We start from the raw sequence: 12031 nt of genomic DNA, 5'->3' as shown, positions 1-12031 counted from the left end.
GATATTTTTCCTCTTCTTTTCCTTTATCTCTTTTGTTCTATTTCTAGCATTTGGTGCCCTTTATTGCTAGTTTCACCCAGTAACATGTGAAAAATGTACTCGACAATGCAAAGCAGATGACTCGGTCACCATCTTCTGAGTCACCATTCTGTTCTCTGCATTCCTGCAGATGCCTTTCAAAACCAGAAAACGATTCTGTTAGGAGTCAGTAAGAAGGAAAATAAAAATGAAAAAAAAAAAAATTGGGCCTGCTTATACAGCCACACTGACACTTTTGTGGCTTGTCCCCCACTGGCAACCTGCTTGGCACTGGGTGTTCCCAGGGACACTAGGCCTGGACCCCAAGCCCGGAGAAGATCTGGGAGAGCATGGAAGGCCACTTTGGTAGACTTGGCTGGCCTTTTGTTTTATTTTACATTGTAATGGCCACTTGGAAGTGAGCTCTGTGGCAGAGAGGAAAGGGGAGGACACTGGTGAAGATCTGGGTCCCTCGAGGTGAGGTAAGCTCTCTCCATTTCTCGTGTGCTGCACATGCATCTGTTAGTTAAAGAAAGTCAGAGCCAAGGTTTTAGGCATAAACCCAATTTTTAATAAAGTTGTCAGATACACCAAGTCACCTCTAAGTCTTCCCTAGCCTGGTGGGCGGGGGTATCTCATGAGATTAGATGAAGATAGGATCCCAGTGACTATGATTCTGGAGAAATGAGTCAACTGACTGCTTTAGTGGACGCAAAGGAGCACGTAGTAGATGCTCTATACCTCTCTGTGCATCAGGGAGAATGCCTGCTAGGGATCTGGTCTTTGCCTTGGGGAAGTAGATGGATTAGACCACATTTCATGAGAGTTTTACCAAAGAACTTGCTCACTCAGTCTCCCATCCTCCATACGCAGAAATAATGACCAAAGTCAAGAAGCTGTCCAGTTTGTTGAACACAGACTCTAAGAAGAAGAAGGCTGTTTCATTCATCTCCCTGAGGCAAGTGCTTAGAACAGTGGCTGTACATAAATATGTGTCAGTGAATGAATGGTATGATAGGAAGATTCTGAATCAAAACCCAACCAATGCAATGGTCAAGTGGCTTTTGAGCACAATGACTCTAGAAGCGCACTCTGTTTTAACAAGCTAATTTTAAGAAGACAAAGTAAGGAAAGGGAGAGTACTAGTAATCATTGGTACTTGTATGTATCAGGAAATTTCTCACGTTCTTTGATGGGTAGGTATTGTCCCATTTTCCAGATTAGGAAACTGAGACTTGGAGAGGTTAAATCACTTGCCTAAGGTCACACAGCTAATGAGTAGTGGATCTGTGGTTCAGACCCAGGACTCCCATGTTGGAGTGCTTTCAAAGATGTAATTACTGTAGCACTTCCTTATTAGAGGCTCACTGCCTCAGCGTTTAGGGATGTATCAGACTGCTTACACTTGATGCTAGAAAAAAGTTTTAAATTCTTTTCATGGGAAGTTTTTAGAATTTTGTGATTCAAACCAGATTAAGCAGGTGAAAGTGCTTTTTTAGACTGTCTTAACACTAAAAAATTTGTTCTGAATCCAAATCCAGTATAAATGTATTAGCCTTTTCTAGCCAAGAGTTTAGAGAAGTAAGAAGTAAATCAACATGTCTTCAACCCTAGGAGGAAATGTGAAAGAGAGAGATGGATGTTTGATCGGGTCTCAGAGGGCTCCTTTAGTTCCAACTCTGCTGGTAAACAGCTGTGTGATCTTGGATAAGTCCCTTCACCTCTCAGGACTGCAGGCTTATCTATGGTCAACTAAGGGACTAATAAACCTTGCTTTGCTTACTGCTCAGATATTGGAATCAAGAGAAATATGGAATTAAAGTACTTTCAAAATTTATAGCATCCAATTAAGAAAACATTTATGTTTGTGATGAAAATGTCCTACTTTCTGTAATAATGGAGTTTGAACTTTTCCCCATCTAATTTACCTAATTTTACTAATTTAATTTAATTTTCATCTTCCGAGATAACGTATACTTTTCTTGTTTAGAATTTCACTCAGCTTTTTTCACTTAGCTAAATGGCACTTTTCTCCCTTGGTTTGGCAATTGTGAATATTTTTCTGATTTTTTTTTCTTTTTAATTTTAGCTCAGTCAGAATTTACTGTTCTTCTCTAAGACAACAAGTCCAAGTACCTGAATTCATCTCAGAGAGCACAGAGAGTTGAGGCGACGTTTCTCTCTGTACATACATTTCTAGGGTTGGCCCCAGATATGAAATATAATTATGGTATTAGGCAAGTCTCAGGAGGCCTGGAGTACATTCCTTGGGCTCATGAGTAATTATGGTGTTGGTGATGATCAACTGCTTTATAAGGTCTTGGGCTGCTGGTATTCTGGTTTTCACATAATGCACAAACCCCATGAATTTAATTACCACCATCTTGGTGCCTAACAAATATGCTTCACTTGTAAGCCTTGTATGTATTTATGTTCAGGTGGGACTAAAGGGTGTGTGTTTGTGAGTATTGTGACCACTACACCCCATACATTCACAAAAATTGTCCCCCCAGATTCAGATTGGCTTTTGGTTTAATGGCCCATGCATTTGATATTCCTTTCTTGGTTGGAAAACTATTTTTCAAGTTCTCTTTTTCTCCACCTCCTTTCTTCTCCCTTCTTTGTCTAAACTGTATAATGCTGTGTTTCCTTTTGAAAGATTAGGTAAGAGGGAACACGTGTGTGAAAGTCGTGGCCAACTCCCATGTGTTGGGGGCTGGTGAGATGAAGGCCAAAGGCCAAATGACTTCAACACCTGACAAGTGTGTGGATCTCATTATGGCCATGGGGTCTGGAGGCCTTAAAAAAATCAATGGATTTGCAGGATGCATGGTCAACATTTGGTGAGAAAGCAGGTCTTCAATGATTTTGTTTCTAATCCATGGCAGAGGTATGGCCCTTCAAGAAAAAAAAAAATCCTTTCATCTCCTAGCAGCAAAGTTTCCATCTACCCCATATATTTAAGGGATTCACAGAGCTTGAAGCAGTATTTGAGATTATCTTGTCCAATGCCTTTATTTTATAAATGAGTAGCATGAGCTCAGGAAGGAAAGTTTCCCAAGTCCTCCTAACCGACCAGAGTCCCTGACTCCCAGCTCAGCCCTCCATATGTCACACCTGCTGTCATGGCGCTGATTCACATCCACTTATCCAGTGAGGGGCTTTTGAGCACCTACTCTGTGCTTGGGGGTAAGTGGCTTGGAGCTCACAAGGAGGTCATTCAGGCATAGTTTTGGCCTTCAAGGAATTTGTTAGCAATTTGGAGAGTCAAGACTAATATGACACAACAGTCTCATGTGCAAATGGCAGCTTACAGGTCAGAGTTGATGTAAGTGGAACAGTACCGTTCCTCAGGACGTCAGAGTGCAGAAGTTGGGGAAGGCTAGGCTTCTGGGAGGAGACTTGGAGGCAGAACTTGAAGCAGGTTTTGGAAGTTTGAAGTTTTGGAATTCCAGGAAGAAGCAGGGCTTGCGAAAGGCTCAGAAGTCTTAAGGAACAACATGTGAGTAAGTGTTGGGAGTGAAGACAAGCCAACTTCTCAGTCCCTGTGGGGAGGATGTGGAATGATGTTGGCTCCACAGCATAGGAGCGCAATGCAGACAGCCTTTCATCCAGGCTAAGGTGTCTACTTCCTTGTGCAGAGAATGGACATTGATTACAGTTTAAAGTAGGGCAGTGAGGAGAAAAAATGAAGATAACTGGTTCGAGGAAAGACTGGAGGGAGGTAAGATCAGAAACAGGGAACCAGTTGGGTTAGTTTGGAAAAAGTCCCAGCATGAGGTGATGAACCCCCTGAGCAGGCAAGTGGGGAATACAGAGCAGCAGGTGCCGAGGGACCCCCTTAACTCTGCGGGGCTGCCTGGGTGAGGGTAAAATTTGCAATGCCAACTCCTAGAATGACTAAAATCTTTGCCTTCCAGGATCTTGAGAGCTTTGCTCTGGTTGTCCATATGGCTTTTCCAGGAGTGCTGGCACAAGGTAGGATTCTTCACCATTTAGAGGCAAAACTGAAGGCAGGGAAAGAGGAACCGTTGCCCCATAAGACTGGGACATCTCAGGCTGACACTAAAGTGCCCAGTGGCTGGATAGAGTGATGGGCCTGCATCCTGACTTGGCCTCTCACTAATTCCAAGCTGTAGCCAAGCCACTAACACATTCCAAACCTAAATGTTCTTATCTGTACTTTTGAGATGTAGTAACGCCTGTCATAGTTACCTCACCAGTGTTGTAAGAATCCAATAAGAGAGTATGCGTGAACTGTACATAGACCGTAATCAGTGTCCTGTCACAGCTCTGGCTGCTGAGATGGTGGAGCATTGGATGCAGGGAGAAACTACACGAGAGCAAAGACGTATTCCCTACTAAGAAAGTAACCATCTTCTGCCTTGCCAACTTTGACACTGCTTTCTCACATTTAAGAAGGAATAGAAGTGGAAATAGCTTGAGGATGCTGTTCAAACTCATTACAGTGAGCTGCCCTAAACCAGAACTGACCAGGCTCTGCTGACAGAACTTTCAGAACTTGGGTGGCCCCATATAAAGCTGAAAAATCATTGAAAGGATGGGGGGGGGCAGTGAGATGCTCATCCCTGAAAAAAGGGGAGATGGTTTTCAAACTATATTTTTAATATATTTTCTAAATTTTAATGACACTCTGCCTGAAACTATTAACAGCTTCTCAAGTTCTCTGAGCAGGGCTTTCCTTGGAAATTGGCTTGATCATAGGTTTAATTCCCGACTCCTCTCTAAACGTAAAGAACCGGTTCATCTAGAACACCATAAACACCCCCTCCCAAAGGAGGAGGCTGTGTTGGCATCTGGAGACGGAGCGGGGACCCTGTGCAAAGATTTCTGGGTAATGGGGGGAAGAAGAACATTCAAAACAGAATCACTGGGCTTCCCTGGTGGCGCAGTGGTTGAGAGTCCGCCTGCCGATGCAGGGGACACGGGTTCGTGCCCTGGTCCGGGAAGATCCCACATGCCGCGGAGCGGCTGGGCCCGTGAGCCATGGCCGCTGAGCCTGCGCGTCCGGAGCCTGTGCTCCACAACGGGAGAGGCCACAGCAGTGAGAGGCCCACGTACCGCAAAAAAAAAAACAAAACAAACAAACAAACAAAAACAGAATCACTGAGCACCACCTGGTCTAGAGAGTGAGGGGCATAAAAATATATGTTTCGAGTGCTTGCTGAGTGCCAGAACTTGTTTTTGATTCTGATGGTACAGTGTCAGAGTTTAAGATACTCTAGATGTTTTCCTGGAGGCCAATGTGAATTCAGTGATAGGTTTTTCCCTGCAGAATGGCACAGATACAGCCTTGGAGAGCTCATCCAGGCTCCATCCAGAGGGTAGATTTGGGGCAGGGGAGGCTATAGAAGCAGGAGCCCAGTGCAGGGTAAACAGCAGGAATCCCCTGAACTAGGGCAGTGGCGGTAGAGAAGGGGCAGATTTGGAAAATAGTTTGGTAGCAAATGTGAAAAGGGTTGCCCACTGAGAAAACAGTGCCTGTAGTTTTTGTTCCCTGTATTCCCCCTCACCCAGAACTTATGAGATGTTTAACCCCCTGGCCTTGAATGTTTGTTGATTAATTGCTTGGTTCATCACATACCTTAAGGTAAAATTTCACTGTTTATCCTATCCAGTGATGAGGACCAAAATTTAGCCATAATATATTTATCACAGTATCATTTTTTCTAGTTTCACTGAGATAGAACTGACATATAGCACTGCATAAGTTTAAGGTGCACAGCGTAACGATTTGACTTCCATACATCATGAAATGATTATCACAGTAGTGAACATCCATTATCTCACAGAGATACAACATTAAAGAAATAGAAAAAAATTGTTTTCCTTATAACTCTTAGGATTTACTGTTAAGAGCTTTCATTTATAATGTACAGCAGTGTTAATTACCTTTATCATGCTGTATATTACATCCCTAGTACTTATTTATCTTGTAACTGGAAGTTTGTACCTTTTGACTGCTTTCACTTAATTTCCTCTCCTCCCACCCCTCTGGTAACCATAAATCTGATCTCTTTTCTGTGGGCTTGTTTGTTTTTGAAGTATAATTGACCTATAATACTATGTTAGCTCCTGGTACACAACATAGTGATTCAGTATCTCTGTACACTTCAAAATGTTCACCAAGATAAGTCCAGTTGTCATCTGTCACCATACAAAGGTATTACATAATTATTGACTATATTCCCCACATTGTACATTTCAGACTTGTGACATTTATTTTGTAACTGGAAGTTTGTACCTCTTAGTCTCCCTCACCTATTTCTCTCCTCCCCTCAATTCTTTCCCCTCTGGCAAACACCTGTTTGTTCTCTGTATCTATGACTCTGTTTCTATTTAGTTACATTTGTTCGTTTGTTTTGCTTTTTAGATTACACATATAAGTGATATCATACATTATTTATCTTTCTCTGACTGACTTATTTCACTTAGCATAATACATTCTAGGTCCATCCATGTTATCACGAATGGCAAGATTTCTTTCTTTTCTTAATGGCTGAGTAATAGTCCATTGTATGTATATATACCACATCTTCTTTATCCATTCATCTATTGATGGGCACTTGTTGCTTCCATATCTTCGTTATTGTAAATAAAGCTGTAATGAGCATAGGGCTGCACATATCTTTTTGATTTAGTGTCACGTTTAATTGTAAAATTATGTTCAAATAAGGGGAAAGCGCTTATGTTGGATAGAATATTTACAATTATTAAAAATCACATTTTCAATAAATGTGACATAGGAATGACATAGGACATTAATGACATAGAAACTTCTCCTAATATAATGTTAAGTATAAACATAATACAAACTATGTATAGATAGTATGCTCCTAATCAATTAAAAATACACACAGAGGGGCTTCCCTGGTGGCGCAGTGGTTGAGAATCTGACTGCCAATGCACGGGACAAGGGTTCGAGCCCTGGTCTGGGAGGATCCCACATGCCGCGGAGCAACTGGGCCTGTGAGCCACACTACTGAGCCTGCACGTCTGGAGCCTGTGCTCTGCAACAAGAGAGGCCGCGATAGTGAGAGGCCCGCACACCGCGATGAAGAGTGGCCCCCACTCGACACAACTAGAGAAAGCCCTCGCACAGAAACGAAGACCGAACATAGCCTAAAAGCAATTAATAAATTAATTAATTAAAAAAAATACACACAGAGAAAAAAGAAAGGAAGAAAATATACCAACATGTTAATCATAGTTACCTTGAGTGGCAAGGTTAAGATTGCTGTTTATTTTCTTCTTTCCACATTTTAATATTTTTCTAATTTTACACTGTGGAGAGGAAGTTTTCAAATCAGAAGAATAAAAATTACTGTGGAAGAAAAAAAAACCCAACAGGATACCATTTAGAGATTCAGAAGATTGTGTTCAAATGTCAGCACTGCCTTATGACTTAGGCAAGTCACTTAACCTCTATAGTCTACAGTTTTCTTATCTGTAAAGTGAGCATAATAACATCTGCCTGCTAATTATGGGGCTATTGTAAATGTCAAACAAAATAAGGGGTGTGGAAGTGCTTTATCAGTTACTAGTTAAGTTGCTTCAGGAATATATGAGATTCTGGTTATTGCTATGTTCCCTCCCCTCACGGGGGACCCATAAGTGTCTGCTAGAGGGCCCTCCGGGTGGGTGTGGGTAGCTGGCAACCTACTCTGGAGAACGAGGGGAGGAGCTCATCCCAGCTGGAAGCTATTTTGATTGAATGGAGACTGTCAGGTCTAGCCAAAAATAATTTCATTGTGTTGAAGAAAGAGAGCTCAGAGACAAGCTGGGAGTGTTGGGGAAAGAGGAAGATGCTGGGCAAAGGAGAACTCTGTCCCGGCAAGCCTGTTGGGATTCTAATTCTCCCTCCCAGTCTGTCTGCGAGGCTGAATTCTCCTTCCAGTGCTGTGACTCCAGTCTTGAGTAACTCTGGACCAGCCCTTACTCCCTCTGGGCCTAGGGATCGTGTGTAGAAAATGAAGGCTTGTAAGGGCTGGTCCCTCCCTCCCACCCTCCCAAATACGGGAACATATTCTGTGCGTCTCATGTGAAATCATTCCTTTCATCAGTGCTGTAATAGAGTCACCATGAATGATCCAGGTGAAGAGGTAAAAGATATGAATGGAACATACACAAAGAGGGGCAGGGCAAGTGGGCAAGCCAAGAGGTGATATGGTATCACAACCAACAAACATATATTAAGTCTATGGTAAGTGTAGGTCCTTATGTTTCATACCGAGGGTTCAGAAACATGGGTCTCAATCCCTGCCTACCTGGGAAGAGATGATGAAGACAGGGTCACTTCCTAATTGGCAAGAATGAATCCCAGGGAGTGAGCACCCAGGAGATAAGAGGAGGCAGATGATGAGCAGGGTGATGAGGGGATGACTTGGTAGCCTAATGAGGTCTCCCAAGCTGGGAGTGAGCAGAAAGCACCAGTATGAAGATAGGTTTAGGGAACAATACACAGCCTCCCCCAGTTTGGAAGCTTCTAGTTGACTTATCTTGGAAAAATCGTTTAACTCAAATGAACCTCTGTTTCTTCAGTTGTGAAAATGAGGCTATTAATACTTCACAGGCTATTGGGATGATTAAATGAGGGAAAGAAGATGAAGTTCCAGTCATATAGTATGTGTTCAAAAATATTCATTTCCTTTTCTCTCTTTTTCCCTACATTATCTAATGGCTAGCCCCAGACCAATGATTGGAAACTGGGGGTCAATGAGCCAGATCTAGTTTGTAGATACTGTTTTACCCGGATCACAGAATTCTAGTTTACACTGTGTTTTAAAAATATTTGCATTAGCTGGCGACACTTGAAAATTAGGAAATTTTATATAACCATCCAGATTTCCAACGTCTCTTGAAAAATCAGAAGGCCAACATGAACACTTGACACCTATTGGCTGGTGCTGAGTCAGGGCTGCTCCTGTGCAAAGGGCCTCATTCCCACTTCTCCACAGTCCGCACGGCTCCCTGCTGAGCCCCAACACTGAGGCCAGTGTCAGCTGTAGTCTGTCATTGTGTTTGCACCGTTTTTTATTCTCGAATTGAGTTTTTAGTGAAATTTCTTTTTAAAGCAGAAAAATGAAACATTGGCCAAGAGCATCACATGTTCAAAAACAAAAACAAAAACAGAACAGGAAGAGAGCATATTTCATTGGGGAGGTGAAGAAAATTCCTATGTGTTTAATATGCAGATGAAGTATGACTCTATTGAAAGAATACACTTGAATTGCTTCACTTGTTACCTGCTTGGCTCCTGTAGACATTGGAGTTTATTGCCCTTAGCCTGGGCCAGTTGCTCTTATCAGCATGTGTCTGTGGAAAATAGAAATCCCTCTTCATAATTTCCTCCTGCTGTGAAGGGGAAAATTCGGGCAGAACTGAAGAAGACATGCGGGCACAAATGGTGGTCAACATGAAGTCCAGGGAGTTGGCTACTGAGCAAGGTCTCTTGCCTCCATGAATGTATGTCAGTTCACCATGAGGGCAGACATTTCTAGGTCTTGGAAATACATGATGCTTTCAGAGCTTCCCAGTTAACACTTCCAAGATCAAAGATAACTCTAAGCTGATGAAATGATGGCTGGAACTAAAGGAAAAGCAATGGTTTAGAAAGGCACTGTCCAATAAAAATATGAGGTGAGCCACATATATAATTTAAAATTTTCTAGTAGCCACATTGTCAAAAGAAAAAGAAACGAGTGAATTGAATTTAAATATATATATCGAAAATATTGTCATTTCTACATTTTAACATATAGTTGATATAAAAAATAATTAAATGAAATATTTTAACATTGTTTTTCTTCTGATTAATTCAGTCTTCCAAATTTGGTGTGTATTTTCCATTTATAGCACAGCCTGGATGCATTTTCAAGTGCTCACTAGCCTCCCATGGCCAGTGGCCACTATACTGAACAGTGCAGGGTTAGAAGATAGATGGGGACATTAGCACTTGTAAGAGCTTTACTGCTTCCTTGGCTTTGCTGCTGGCTGGCCCTGATCAGTCAGATCTTGGTCTCTGCCTTGTGTATCCCATATCTTCTGTATCATGTGCCTGTATCTTCTTCTCAACTTTAAGCAAGCAATTTGAGGACACCCTTCCCACACTGGCACCATGTTTTCCTTTCCTTGCAGACTCTTCTGGATGAAGGATGATGTGGGACATGGTAGCAGGTGCTCACTATGTTTCCTTGACCTAGTATACTCTATTTTTGACTTGACATGATGGAAAATTCACAAATTCTCTGTTCTGAAACAGGATATTGACTTTGGCTACCCCTGTTAAACTTCTAAGATTAAAGATACAACTGAATCTTAGACTTTCAGTGTCAACATCATTCATTCATTCTTCATAGATTCATTAACAAACATGCCAGGCATACTGCTAGGTACTAGAATTCCAAAGATCACAAAAGCACATTCATTACTCAATAATTACTCAATATGAAAACAAATAAATGCTGTTTAGCATGACAAGTACGATAACAGATGTAGAGTGAGAGTGAGAGAAAGAGTAAGGGACAAATGCAGGAGTAGCCCTTTTGTTTGGAGAGATTAGGGAAGGCTTCACAGAAGAGGTGACGTTTGAGTGGGATCTCAAGGAATGAGTAGAAATTCAGCAGGCAGAAAGAAGGGCATGAATTTACACTTGTGTGGCCAGCACATGCAAAACTCTGGAGGGCCCCAAATTGGGGCTGATGGCCAAACCAGATGGTCCAGCTGTGTCTTTCCATTGTGAGCTTATAGGTGGGACTGCAGTCCCCTGATATGAGACAACTAGTTTGATATTCATTCAAACTTCTGTTTTACTGTGACTTTATCAAGATTCTGCAAGGTGTGAGATGCCTAGTTCTATGATCAACTTCAGAAGACTTCTATGTCTCTGGGTAACCCACAGAAATTTAGACAACTTTACTCGTTGTCTAAAGTACACAAGAACTTCTTGAGCCCTATCTAAAAGTCATTTTTATAGGAGTACCGTAAACAGATTTCTGAATAACCCTCAAAATTAAGTACCATTAAACCATAACCAAAATGTACATGTGGATTTGAGATGTGTCAACATGTGTTTTGCATCTTTCCCTTGTGAAATTTATGTATCTTGCATGGCCTTTGGGCAGAGCCCATGTGTTTCACATATGGTTGGTACATTTCTTATTAGGAATGGTATAAAGAGGGTCAGGAGAATCAGACTACTGTATTGATAAACATAAGGTTAGAGATCCACTGATAAAAAATGGCTTCTGAGACACCCACATTAATGAGAAGAACATTTATCTTGAAGACATATAAATTTTTGGCTGGAAGGAATCTTGGAGAGATTTTGGTCCAACCCATTTATTTCACACTTAGGAAACTGAGACCTTGAAGGATTAAGTGATTCACCCAAGGTCCTCAGATACCAGTGGCAAAGCAAGGATGAGAACTTAAGCTATCTGATTTCCAGCCCAATGCTCTTTTTCTATTTTCCACATTGCTTGGTTCATGATTTTCATTAAAAGCACATTATCATTTTCCAGTTTAAAATGATTTCTTGATAGCACTTCTAGAGAGCTTTCCAGATTCCAACTATGAAAACGTAGGAAAAGATGGAAATTTATGGGAGCAGAGTTATGCATTTATGACTTTGAATTGTAGCCCCTAGGCCGAGCAAAATTCTTGGCACTTAGTAGTTTCTTATTAGTATCTGGGGAATGAACGAACCACATCAACAACCCAATTGATGAGCAATGTGCTACCAGAATCTCTGGGAATGCCCACAAAGGTTACAAGACCTATAAAAACTAAAGGGAAGACTACAACTAGGGTGGGGGCAACATATGCTTTGCCAAAGAAACAGGGCAGGCTTGATCTCCTGTAGAATGTGTCTTTACTCGGAGATGATATTCAAAATATTCAATGACCATGGCCACACAGGCATTAGCCATCAGAGTGGAGGCTGCTGTGAACAACTGGAACTGGAGCCAACCAGTTAAATAACAGCACTGTC

General features: G+C 41.7%; 1 long non-coding RNA gene across 3 annotated transcripts; it reads left to right on the top strand.

The window, feature by feature from the left end:
* The first annotated feature begins 221 nt into the window (after positions 1-221).
* LOC137226719 (uncharacterized) lies at positions 222-10359 on the top strand. 3 transcript variants are annotated; one of them, XR_010944492.1, is made up of 4 exons: positions 222-500; positions 892-3520; positions 3939-3996; positions 6900-10359. It is a non-coding gene; the product is annotated as an uncharacterized lncRNA (long non-coding RNA). The 3 variants fall into 3 exon arrangements; XR_010944491.1 differs by having other exon boundaries at positions 892-3524; XR_010944490.1 differs by having other exon boundaries at positions 892-3996.
* The last annotated feature ends 1672 nt before the right edge of the window (positions 10360-12031 follow it).

This window comes from Pseudorca crassidens, chromosome 6 (assembly GCF_039906515.1).
Source record: "Pseudorca crassidens isolate mPseCra1 chromosome 6, mPseCra1.hap1, whole genome shotgun sequence".
Taxonomy (NCBI): Eukaryota; Metazoa; Chordata; class Mammalia; order Artiodactyla; family Delphinidae; genus Pseudorca; species Pseudorca crassidens.
The sequence above is the reverse complement of the archived record's forward strand: the minus strand, read 5'-3'. Positions and strand labels throughout refer to the sequence as shown.